The sequence below is a fragment of the Salvelinus alpinus genome, chromosome 11 (genome assembly GCF_045679555.1).
Source record: "Salvelinus alpinus chromosome 11, SLU_Salpinus.1, whole genome shotgun sequence".
Lineage (NCBI taxonomy): Eukaryota > Metazoa > Chordata > Actinopteri > Salmoniformes > Salmonidae > Salvelinus > Salvelinus alpinus.
Window position 1 is genome coordinate 48,581,240 of NC_092096.1, and position 12,170 is coordinate 48,593,409.

Genomic DNA, 12,170 nt, shown 5'->3' on the forward strand with positions numbered 1-12,170 from the left:
GCTCTCTTCAGCAGCAAACTGCTCTAATTCTTCACTCCTGAACAGCCCAGGGGTTCTTAAATTATTCCAGTGTGCTTTTCATGTGTGTTTTGGGTTGTTGTCCTTCTGAAAGACCCAAAACCTTCAACAGAGACAGTTTTTGGACACTGAGTTGAACATTGCACTCCAAAACATTGCACTGATTTCATGTCTTGCACATGGTCAAGGCCCTCGGTACCAGAGGCAGCAAAGCAACCCCACAACATTATCAAACCTCCCCCATGTTTGATTGTACAGAGGGTGTTATTTTCTTTGAATGCACCCCTCAAACATTGAAGAATAAGCAGTTTGCTGCTGAAGAGTGGGCCGAATTGCCAGTAGAAAGGTTCACTGAGCTCATTGATGGATACAAGAAGGGTTTGTCTGCAGTTATCTTGGCCAAATGCTGTGCAACCAAGTATTAGCTGCGGGGTGCCATTTGTCTTCATTTTCTAAAGTAAAATTGTGAACATATTTTAAAAGAAATAGGGAATTATTTAAGAAAAGTGCAATGGCCACAACTGTATGTATCATGAAAATACAGTATATACAGTTGAAGTCGGAAGTTTACATACACTTAGGTTGGAGTCATTAAAACTCGTTTTTCAACCACTCCACAAACTATAGTTTTGGCAAGTCGGTTAAGACATCTACTTTGTGCATGACACAAGTAATTTTTCCAACAATTGTTTACAGACAGATTATTTCACTTATAATTTACTGTATCACAATTCCAGTGGGTCAGAAGTGTACATACACTAAGTTGACAGTGCCTTTAAACAGCTTAGAAAATTCCAGAAAATGTCATGGGTTTAGAAACTTCTGATAGGCTAATTTACATCATTTGAGTCAATTGGAGGTGTACCTGTGGATGTATTTCAAGGCCTACCTTCAAACTCAGTGCCTTTTTGCTTGACATCATAGGAAAAAAATATAATAAAATCAGCCAAGACCTCAGAAAAGAATTTGTAGACCTCCACAAGTCTGGTTCATCCTTGGGAGCAATTTCCAAACGCCTGAAGGTACCACGTTCATTTGTACAAACAATAGTACGCAAGTATAAACATCATGGGACCACGCAGCCGTCATACCGCTCAGGAAGGAGACGCGTTCTGTCTACTTGAGATTAACGTATTTTGGTGCGAAAAGTGCAAATCAATCCCAGAACAACAGCAAAGGACCTTGTGAAGATACTGGAGGAAACAGGTACAAAAGTATCTATATCTGTCTCCCGGGTGGCGCAGTGGTATAAGGCACAGCATCGCAGTGCTAGCTGTGCCACCAGAGATTCTGGGTTCGAGCCCAGGCTCTGTTGCAGCTGGCCGCGTAGCGGAGCACAATTGGCCCAGCGTCGTCCGGGTTAGGCCGGCAGGGAAATCCTTGTCTCATCGCGCCCTAGCGACTCCTGTGGCGGGCAGGGCGCAGTGCACGCTGACCAGGTTGCCAGGTGTACGGTGTTTCCTCCGACACATTGGTGCGGCTGGCTTCCGGGTTCGATGTGCATTGTGTCAAGAAGCAGTGCGTCTTGGTTGGGTTGTGTTTCGGAGGACGCATGGCTCTCGACCTTCGCCTCTCCCGAGTCAGTACGGGAGTAGCAGCGATGAGACAGGACTGTAACTAATACCAATTGGGGAGAAAAAAGGGCAAAAAAAGAGTATCTATATCCAAGGCAAAACGAGTCCTATATCGACATAACCTGAAAGGCCGCTCAGCAAGGAAGAAGCCACTGCTCCAAAACCGCCATAAAAAAAGCCAGACTATGGTTTGCAACTGCACTTGGGGACAAAGATTGTACTTTTTGGAAAAATATCCTCTGGTCTGATGAAACAAAATATAACTGTTTGGCCATAATGACCATCGTTATGTTTGGAGGAAAAAGGGGGAGGCTTGCAAGCCGAAGAACACCATCCCAACCTTAAAGCACGGGAGTTTTACCTATTTCGTTTTACCTATATGTTGTGGGGGTGATTTGCTGCAGGAGGGACTGGTGCAAATCACAAAATAGATGGCGTCATGAGGAAGGAAAATTATGTGGATATATTGAAGCAACATCTCAAGACATCAGTCAGGAAGTTAAAGCTTGGTCGCAAATGGGTCTTCCAAATGGACAATGAGCCCAAGCATACATCGCCAAAGTTGTGGGAAAATGGCTTAAGGACAACAAAGTCAAGGTATTGGAGTGACCATCACAAAGCCCTGACCTCAATCCTATAGAACATTTGTGAGCAGAACTGAAAAGCGTGTGCGAGCAAGGAGGCCTACAAACCTGACTCAGTTACACCAGCTCTGTCAGGAGGAATGGGCCAAAATTCACCCAACTTATTGTGGGAAGTATGTGGAAGGCTATTTTTTATTTATTTATTTCACCTTTATTTAACCAGTTAGGCCAGTTGAGAACAAGTTCTCATTTACAACTGCAACCTGGCAAAGATAAAGGAAAGCAGTGCGACACAAACAACAACACAGAGTTACACATGGAATAAACAAACATACAGTCGATAATACAGTAGAAAAAGTCTATATACAGTGTGTGCAAATTTTATTTATTTATTTATTTCACCTTTATTTAACCAGGTAGGCAAGTTGAGAACAAGTTCTCATTTACAATTGCAACCTGGCCAAGATAAAGCAAAGCAGTTCGACACATACAACAACACAGAGTTACACATGGAGTAAAACAGACATACAGTCAATAATACAGTAGAAAAATAAGTATATACAATGTGAGCAAATGGGGTGAGATAAGGGAGGTAAAGGCAAAAAAAGGCCATGGTGGCGAAGTAAATACAATATAGCAAGTAAAGCACTGGAATGGTACATTTGCAGTGGAAGAATGTGCAAAGTAGAGATAGAAATAATGGGGTGCAAAGGAGCAAAATAAATAAATAAATACAGTAGGGGGAGAGGTAGTTGTTTGGGCTAAATTATAGATGGGCTATGTATAGGTGCAGTGATCTGTGAGCTGCTCTGACAGCTGGTGCTTAAAGCTAGTGAGGAAGATATGAGTCTCCAGCTTCGGCGATTTTTGCAGTTCGTTCCAGTCATTGGCAGCAGAGAACTGGAAGGAAAGGCGGAATCCACTGCGCAATCCACTGTCTCATCAGCCCAGCCAAGCAATTTATAAACTTGATCTCCACTATAAAAAGCATCTAGACATTATCTCACATTTCTATTAGACTAACATTTAGTTTTCAACAGCGGATATTTGTATAAACCTTGCTCATTGTTTTTCCGACATTTGCAACATTGTTGCAATATTCAAATTCGATCTCCAGCTGTCACATAGCGATGAACGTGTAGGGAGTCGGAATGAGACAGACAGGCAGGCAGCTTTTCTCAGCCAGTCGAAATCATGAATCAGCATACATTTTTATGGATATATACAAAGAAATATCAATAGAAAACAGGTCAAACAAATCGAAGTGCAGCTAGTTTGCAGTCTTTCCAGCTTCAGTTTGAAGTTATTGTTTTAGCTGTGTTGTTGGCTAGCTGTTCTGAACAACAGTGTCCTGACAAGGGAGCACATTTTCTGTACCAGGTGAAAACGCTCATCATTAGCTCATCGTTATGGATGTATCCAAATAATTATCACTAGAAAACAGCCTAAACAAATGCATATGATGATATTTTGTTGTTATTCTGGCTGCACTGTTTGACGTGACTGTACATTTGCCGTAGTTGGCTAGCTAGCAAGCAAGGGATAAGAACATTGCCAGCCAGTTTGGCAATAGAACATTTAGAACGAACGACTGGGTCGCGTCCATAGATACAGAACAAAAATACTTAATGACTGGGTCTCATCTCTGGCAACCGAACCGATAGAATGAACGACCAGCCGGCTTGGGTGGCAACCCTAGATTTGTGTCGGGACTATATCTTGTGGAAGGAGGAAATAGTATGAATAAATTCATCAAAAGATCGTTTTTAATGAAAATATGAATTTAATTATTTGAATATGTTGGTAACCCTTCGTATAAAAGTGATATTGCCCTCGAAGCTAGTGTTTGTAGGATATATTGGCACGGTTTGCCGGCCCTCAACTTTGTCTCTGACCTAACAACACCGATGCCAATATATCCCCCAAACATCAGCTTCTCGGGTATTATAATTTAAATGCATACTGCTTGCTAAATAAATTTTTCAAATATGCTAAACCAATTATTGTTTGACAGAAAGTTTTTTTTGTTGTTGCCATCATTTCCAATTTGGGCAAAAAAAATGATACCTGTTGCCGCTTTTAGGGTTAATTATGTTGTCTACTTTAACCTTCTTCTTCTCCAGAACTGCTGGACCAATCTGCACCAAATTTGGTATGTAGCATGTATAGACGCACGTTTTCAAACTGAAACAATATTACATTTACATTTGAGTAATTTAGCAGACGCTCTCATCCAAAGCGACATACAGGAGCAATTATGGTTAATGCCTTGCTTAAGGGCACATCGACAGATTTCTCACCTAGTCGGCTCAGAGATTCGAACTAGCGACCTTTCAGTTACTGGCCCAACGCTCTTAACCGCTAGGCTAGCTGCTGCCCGCATTAATGTTTTTTCCTGTCCAACAGAGCCCCATGCAGCCAAACAGAACCATTGATCTGGGTCAAACAGATCAAAAGATATAAACATGTGCCCATTATAGCGCCTCCATGTGGTAGATATGACTGTTCTTGCATTTGTTGAGTCTTGACAATGTTTTGAACATGCACATCAAGTTTTGTTATGATGCAAATAACTGTCTGATTTACTGTACATGCATTTATGTCGAAGCTCAAGCCCACTTGAATGCTTATTGGACCATAGCGGCCATATTGTTTGAGATACTAGCCTGGAAAATATTGCGTTGGGAGACCTTGGCCCATAGATGCTAAATATCAAGTTTCATGACAATCGGTCATTCTGTGTATTTTACGTATTTTTCACAAATTCCGTCATGGCGGACCATATAGGTCCTTGAGGCGCATTTGTTCCTTGTGAGGAGAGGTAACTATGAACCGAATTTTGTGAGGAGAGGTCACACGGGGTGAGGGGCGTGAGCTTTCAAATTTAGCATTTTTTTTATCGCTTTTTATAGCGTCACCATGTGGCCAACTGGCAAGGCATTGCATTAGAGGGTGTGGGCCTTGGCCTTTAAAAAAAATTGTATTTGTATTTATTAGGGGTAGATCAGCTTTGATATTGCAGCTAGATTTTGGTTTCCATCAATGTAATTTTCTGCGTCACTTCCAATCCCCCATATATATATTTTTGTAAATATATATATAAATATATATATATTTTTATATATATCTATTTTCTTTTATCATTTTCCCCTAACCCTACCACTCCTCCCCTAATTGGAGTAAACTAATGGAGAACAACACTTAGGCTTCTACTTCCAGCACAGGCGTACAATATACATTTTACGGACACAGTATATTTTACAATAGTTATCTTTTTTCTTTTTTTTATCCTTCAGCTACCCTCAACCCCTCCCATCTATCTCTGAAGGCTATTCAGTTTTGATTTCTACTTGCCATATATTTTCCAACTGTACTGTTTCACCAAAGTGCCTTCGGAAAGTATTCAGACCCCTTGACTTTTCGCACATTTTGTTACGTTAAAGTCTTATTCTAAAATTCTTATTCTAAAACCAGCGCGTCACTGGTACTTCCTGTAAGAGTTTTTGCTTATTAGCAGGAATCAGGAGGATAGAGTTATGGTCAGATTTGCCATATGGAGGGTGTGGGAGAGCTTTGTGTGCATTTCTGTGTGTGGAGTAAAAGTGCTCAACAGTTTTTTCGCCTCTAGTTGCACAGGTGTCATGCTGGTAGAAATTAGGTAAGGTGGATTTCAGTTTCCCTGCATTAAAATCACTGGCCACTAGGAGCGCCACCTCTGGATGAGCTTTTTCTCGTTTGCTTATGGCATTATACAGCTCGTTAAGTGCGGTCCTAGCGCTGGTTTGTGGTGGTAATTATACAGCTACGAAAAATAAAGATGAAAAGTCCACAGCTTATCAATGAGGTGTTCTAGCTCAGGCGAGCAGAACCTCGAGACGTCGTTAATATTAGGGATTGGGCACAGATGTCAGTTCAACATCTAGTTTTGATTTACATTTGGTTGAGTTTTCAACTAATGTGAATTCAACGTGAAATCAACAAAAAGATTTCACCATTGGAAAAAAAAGATTTCACCATTTCATCATTGGATTTAGGTTAAAGGTCGGGTGAGAAAAATACCAGGTGCCCTCATGTTGATGACTTTTAGCAAATCCAATCAGTTTTCCATGCTGATTCAACATCATCGCATAGATTTTTTTGGTTGAAATGACCAGTTTTTGCCCAGCGGGTATCAATACATGGCTATCTATACAAAAGATTGAGAGGAAACAAAGAGAGGATCCCACTTTGAGATGCACACACACTAACAGTTGGAGAGCGGGAAGGGCTCATGGAGAGTGAAGTATGCAGGAATGAGGTGGGGGACTCATGGCCACCACGCACATAGGTGGGAAGGCAGGGGTGAGAGAAACCCCTAGAACCCTGCAATTAAATGACTGATCCCCAACCCTCACCTCAGCATCACTGCTGAACCATGGCCAGCAAGCTGGGCGAAACCCTATTGTATTTATTGGCGTTCGTTATTATTCCAGTTCTACGTGGATTTGGTGAAAAAATGCAAATTCCTGTGAAATAATAAGATCTTGCATGATGGTAAAGGGACAAATTATATGGGCAAAAAATATTCAATTTTATTTGGAACGGTAAACCAGACAAAATGAAACTGGCCTATTCATATAATGAATATGAATTCGGAGGGCAGAAATGATTAAATATTAAAGCAGTAGACCTCTCACTAAAGGCTTCAGTTATACAAAAGTTATACTTAAATCCAAACTGGTTCACTAGCAGATTAGTAAGAATGTCTCACCCCATGTTCAAGAAGGGCCTTTTTCCCTTTTACTCTCACTTTCAGTTATAATAATAAATAATCTAAATAAATAAATCTAATAATCTAATAAATAATCTCCAAAATATTGCTATTTTTAAAACAAGCCATAGAAAGTTGGTTGCAATATCAGTTTAATGCACCAGAAAAGACTAAACAAATATAACTGTCACGTTCCTGACCTGTTTTCTCTTGTTTTGTATTTATTTAGTATGGTCAGGGCGTGAGTTGGGTGGGTTGTCTATGTGTTGTTTTCTATGTTGGGGTTTTGTGCGTTCGGCCTGGTATGATTCTCAATCAGAGGCAGCTGTCAATCGTTGTCCCTGATTGAAAATCATACTTAGGCAGCCGGGGTTCACGTGTGTGTTTGTGGGTGTTTGTCTTTCGTGTTCGTATTCGTGCCACACGGGACTGTTTTCGGTTGGATTCTATTTGTTAATTTGTTTCATTGTAGTGTTCGGTTTATTTTATAATAAATTATGGACACTTTCCACTCTGCGTCTTGGTCCGATCCCTACACCTCCTCTTCAGACGAAGAGGAGGAAATCTGCCGTTACAATAACAACAAATATTATGGTTAAACTCAAATATACAAATTGATAAAACATTTTCTTTTTCATTTTGATTAAAAAATAAAAAGCATAATCTTCGTAAATTATATCTTAAATAGGACTGGTAGAGTTATGTCACACATGCAACTAACAAAAATACGTACATATCCCAACCAGAAGCTATGGATTACAGAAAGCATCTGCACTGAGCTAAAGGCTAGCACTGCAGCTTACAAGGAGCAGGAGACTAATCTGGACGCTTATAAGAAATCCCGCTATGACCTCCAACAAGCCATCAAACAGGCAAAGCCTCAATACAGGACTAAGATCGAATTCTACTACACCAACTCTAATGCTTGTCGGATGTGGCAGGGCTTGCAAACTATCATTGATTACAAAGGGAAACCCAGCCGTGAGCTTCCCAGTGATGCGAGCCTACCAGATGAGCTAAATGCCTTCTACCCTCACTTTGAGGTAAGCAACACTTAACCATGTATGAGAGCATCAACTGTTCCGGACAACTGTGTGATCATGCTCTTCTTAGCCAATGTGACTAAAACCTTTAAACAGGTTAACATTCGCAAGGCTGCAAGTCCAGACAGATTACCAGGACACGTACTCAGAGCACGCGCTAACCAGCTGGCAAGTGTCTTCACTGACATTTTCAATCTCTCCCTGATCCAGTCTGCAATACCTATGTTTTTCAAGCAGACCACCATTGTCCCTGTGCCCAAGAATGCCAAGGTAACCTGTCTAAATGTCTATCGCCCCGTAGAACTCTGTAGTGTTGAAATGCTTTGAAAGTCATGGCTTACATCAACACCATCATCCGAGTCACCCTGGACCCACAAGACAGCTGATCGTCGACTACACGAAACTGAGGACCAAGCACGCTCCCATTCATATCGACGGGGCTGTCGTGGAGCGGGTAGAGCTTCAAGTTCCTCAGTGTCCACATCACTAAGGATCTATCATGGTCCATACACACCAACACAGTTGTGAAGAGTGCACGACATTGCCTCTTCCTCATCAAGAGGCTGAAAGATTTGGCATGTGTCCTCAGATCCTAAAAAAGTTATACAGCTGCACCATTGAGATCATCTTGACTGGCTGCATCACCGCTTGGTATGGCAACTGCTTGGCAAAGCGCTACAGAGGGTAGTGCGTACGGCCCAGTACATCACTGGGGCCGAGCTCCCTGCCATCCAGGACCTTTATACCAAGCGGTGTCAGAGGAAGGGCCCCAAAAAATTCTAAGACTCTAGCCACCCAAGTCATAGACTGTTCTCTCTGCTACCACACGGCAAGCGGTACCGATGCACCAAGTCTGGAACCAACAGGACCCTGAACAGTTTGTACCCCCAAGACTGATAAATAGTTAGTTAAATAGTACACCCCTTTTTGCACAAACTTTTTTTGACTCATCACATAGGCTGCTACTGTTCAGTATCTATCCTGTTGCTTAGTCACTTTATTCCTAGTTACATGTACATATCTACCTCAATTACTTCGTACCCCTGCACATCGACTCGGTACTGGTACACCATGTATATAGCCAAGTTATTCGTTACTCATTTTTTTTTAAATTATTACTTTTATTATCACGTGTTATTACTTTTCTATTATTTCTCTATTTTCTTTCTCTCTGCATTGTTGCAAAAGGCCCGTAAGTAAGCATTTCACTGTTAGTCTACACCTGTTGTTTACAAAGCATGTGACGAATAAAATGTGACTTGAGTGGGTCAAAGCATTACTGTGGATAGATCCTGTGAATTTTCTTTCACCCATCCAGCTTTTTACACATCAGTGCCTAAATGAAAGGAGATGAAGAGGGAGCCACTATTAAAATATACCCTGTATAAGTGTGTGACTGCATGAGCCCATCCTCCCCCTCCTTTACCTGTTCAGGTTGTTTGGTCACCTCATCCCTCCCACCCTCCCTCTCTTTCCTTCCCTCTATCTCTCCCTCCATCTCCTGTTCAGGTGGCTGGTCACCTCATCCCTCCCTCTCCTTCATCCCTCCACCGCTCCCTCCCTCCATCCCCAGTTCCTGACGCCTCCAGAAGACCATATGGGCACTGCTGAGATACGGCCTGTTCCTCCCACTGTACTTGGCCTGCCCTGTACACTCACCTAGAGAAGTAAGTGTGTGTGTGTGTCACCGTGTGTGTCTGTGTGAGTGTTTGTGCCGCGGTCTGTGTGTGTGAGAGAGAGAGTGTGGCGCCCTGTTTCTCCCACAGTACTTAGCCTGTAGACTCACCTCGCCACCGCGCACCACAACAACACACTCTGCAGGAGAGAAAGAGTGTGTGTGTGTGAGAGAGATTGTGTGAGAGTGTGTATGTGTGTGTGGTGTGTGATGGGGAGGGGGACATGGATGGGAGGACAGGACACAACATGACTGTGACTGTATGCTCTCTGAGACACCGCTACAGCAATGTCCTTGGCTGGTTTATGTTAGGGACAAGAATTGTGTGTGTGTGTGTGTGGCTGATTTGAGAGGGAATTAATATCTTCAGGCTTGTAGATTTATGTTTACGTGGTTGTTTGGAGGAATATGTGTGCATTTGTTTGAATAAAATCTATTTATATTTTATTAGCTTTGTCTAGTCATAACTGTATTCCTGTGAGTGACTTATCATTCAATTCCAGCATTCTTTTACCTGACACCTACTTCATATTACTTACTGACAGTTGAACCATTTGAATGTTCTGATCACAGGTTCTGATCTGCTTTCAGTCATTCCAAACTTTATTGACATTGTTTCCTGGGACGAGCATGTTTCATGCAGGATAAGTGATACACGGAAATCTCCTCCTCTCTTTTAAGATGCAGACCTGTACACACACACACACACACACACACACACACACACACACACACACACACACACACACACACACACACACACACACACACTGTTTGAACTGTGTAATGTGAGCTTGGCCAGGCTCCTGCGTGGTTCTGGTCCCGGCTGCAACCCTTTTGAGCAGAAAGAAAACAATCACTTTGATGTGAACAGAACAGAACTAGGCTACACCAGAGACCCAGTTGGATTTAGATCAGACCTGGGTTCAAATGCCATTTGAAATCTATCAAATACTTTGAGCATTTTTCCTCTTGCTTGCCTGGAATGCCAGGTGGGTGGGGTTTACAGGCTTGATATTATTCTATCGGTCCATTAAGCCTGGCAAGCTCAATCAAGCACAGATAAAGTATTTGAAATGATTTCAAATAGTATTTGAACCCAGGTCTGCTTAAGAGCGGTATATTTGGCAGAACGTAATGCTAGGAATAATGGGCCATGAAAAAAACAAGGAAATAACTTGCACTAAAAGCAAAATTATACTTTGAATGAGAGAGAGGAAGGGGAAGAAAAGGGGGAGTGGATGGAGGGATTCTGGAAGAGTGTTTGAATTCATGTTAGATCAGTGTTTCCTTACTCTGGTCCTTCAGTACTCCCAACAGTAATAATTTTGATGTGGCCTCGGACAAGCACACCTGATTCTACCTGTCAACTAATCATCAAGCCCTGAGGTGCATTCAGTTCGCTCGAACGACACATTTCCCCAAAACATTCTTGTACTTTCTTGAACAGACTTTGAGGTACGTTTGCTCCTGTTTGGTGGGTTTGTCGAGGTGTGGCTTGAAGCAATGAGTGGTGTATTTAAAGGGCAGTGGCCATGCCGAAAGCATTCCCCAACCCACAACTCAACCCCTCCCCGTTTTTCAACTGGTCGTTCAGTACAGCACCGTTTCCGTTCAATCAGTGAAGTGGGTTGGGAGGGCCGCGAAACAATGAGGGGATTCTATTAAGCTGGCCCGGGTAGGCGTAGTTTGCAAAGGGTGAAAAGTGATTGCATTCGTTTTGGAAGCGTGCTGCCTCCCGTGCATGAGCCGGCAGCCCCATTCTGTCAGGCATTGAAGTCTGCTCAAAACCAAAGTGACGTAGGTTAGCGTGTGGAGTAATAAGTAGGATTCTGTGTTTTTGCATGCAAAAGTGATTGCTTTGGATAAAAACGCCTACCTACGCCTACCTTTATCTGCCTACCCAATGAAAACAAGTTTGGAAATTGAAACATATATTTTATATTTCTGAACGATGGATCATGCTGCCCTGTTGACAACATAACCCAGCGGCGCAGATTGTTGTTCGATTTCAGCAGAGCACTCCTCCCTCACTGGCTTCACCCGGTCACGTGACGGGCCACAGGCTGGTTCAACCTGGGCCATCTTAATAGCATGCTGCCAATGAACACAATCATGGAAGGAGGGAGAGAGAGAGGGAGTGGAGGAAAGAAAGGAGGGAAGGAGGGGAGCAGTTGGCGACAGATGTTTCCAATCAATTGCTTCCATCATGTGATGGACGGACGAACGGACTGTGTGTGTGTAACTCAAATCAGCAGCCATGAAAAACATCCCCCGATAAGATTAGTGTACATGACATGGTGCTGTATGAGTTAGCCTACCTTCTCTTTCCAAGAACTATCTCTCTCTCCACCTCTATCGACCTCACTCTCTCCACCTCTTTACCTCTCTCTTCCTCTTTCTCCCTCCTTTTTTCTGAGTCACCTCTATCTCCCTCCCCACCCCCTTTCCTCTCTCTCTCTTTCCCTCCCCACCCCCTTTCCCCCCCCTCTCTCTCTCCCCCCTTTCCCCTCTCTCTCTCTCCCC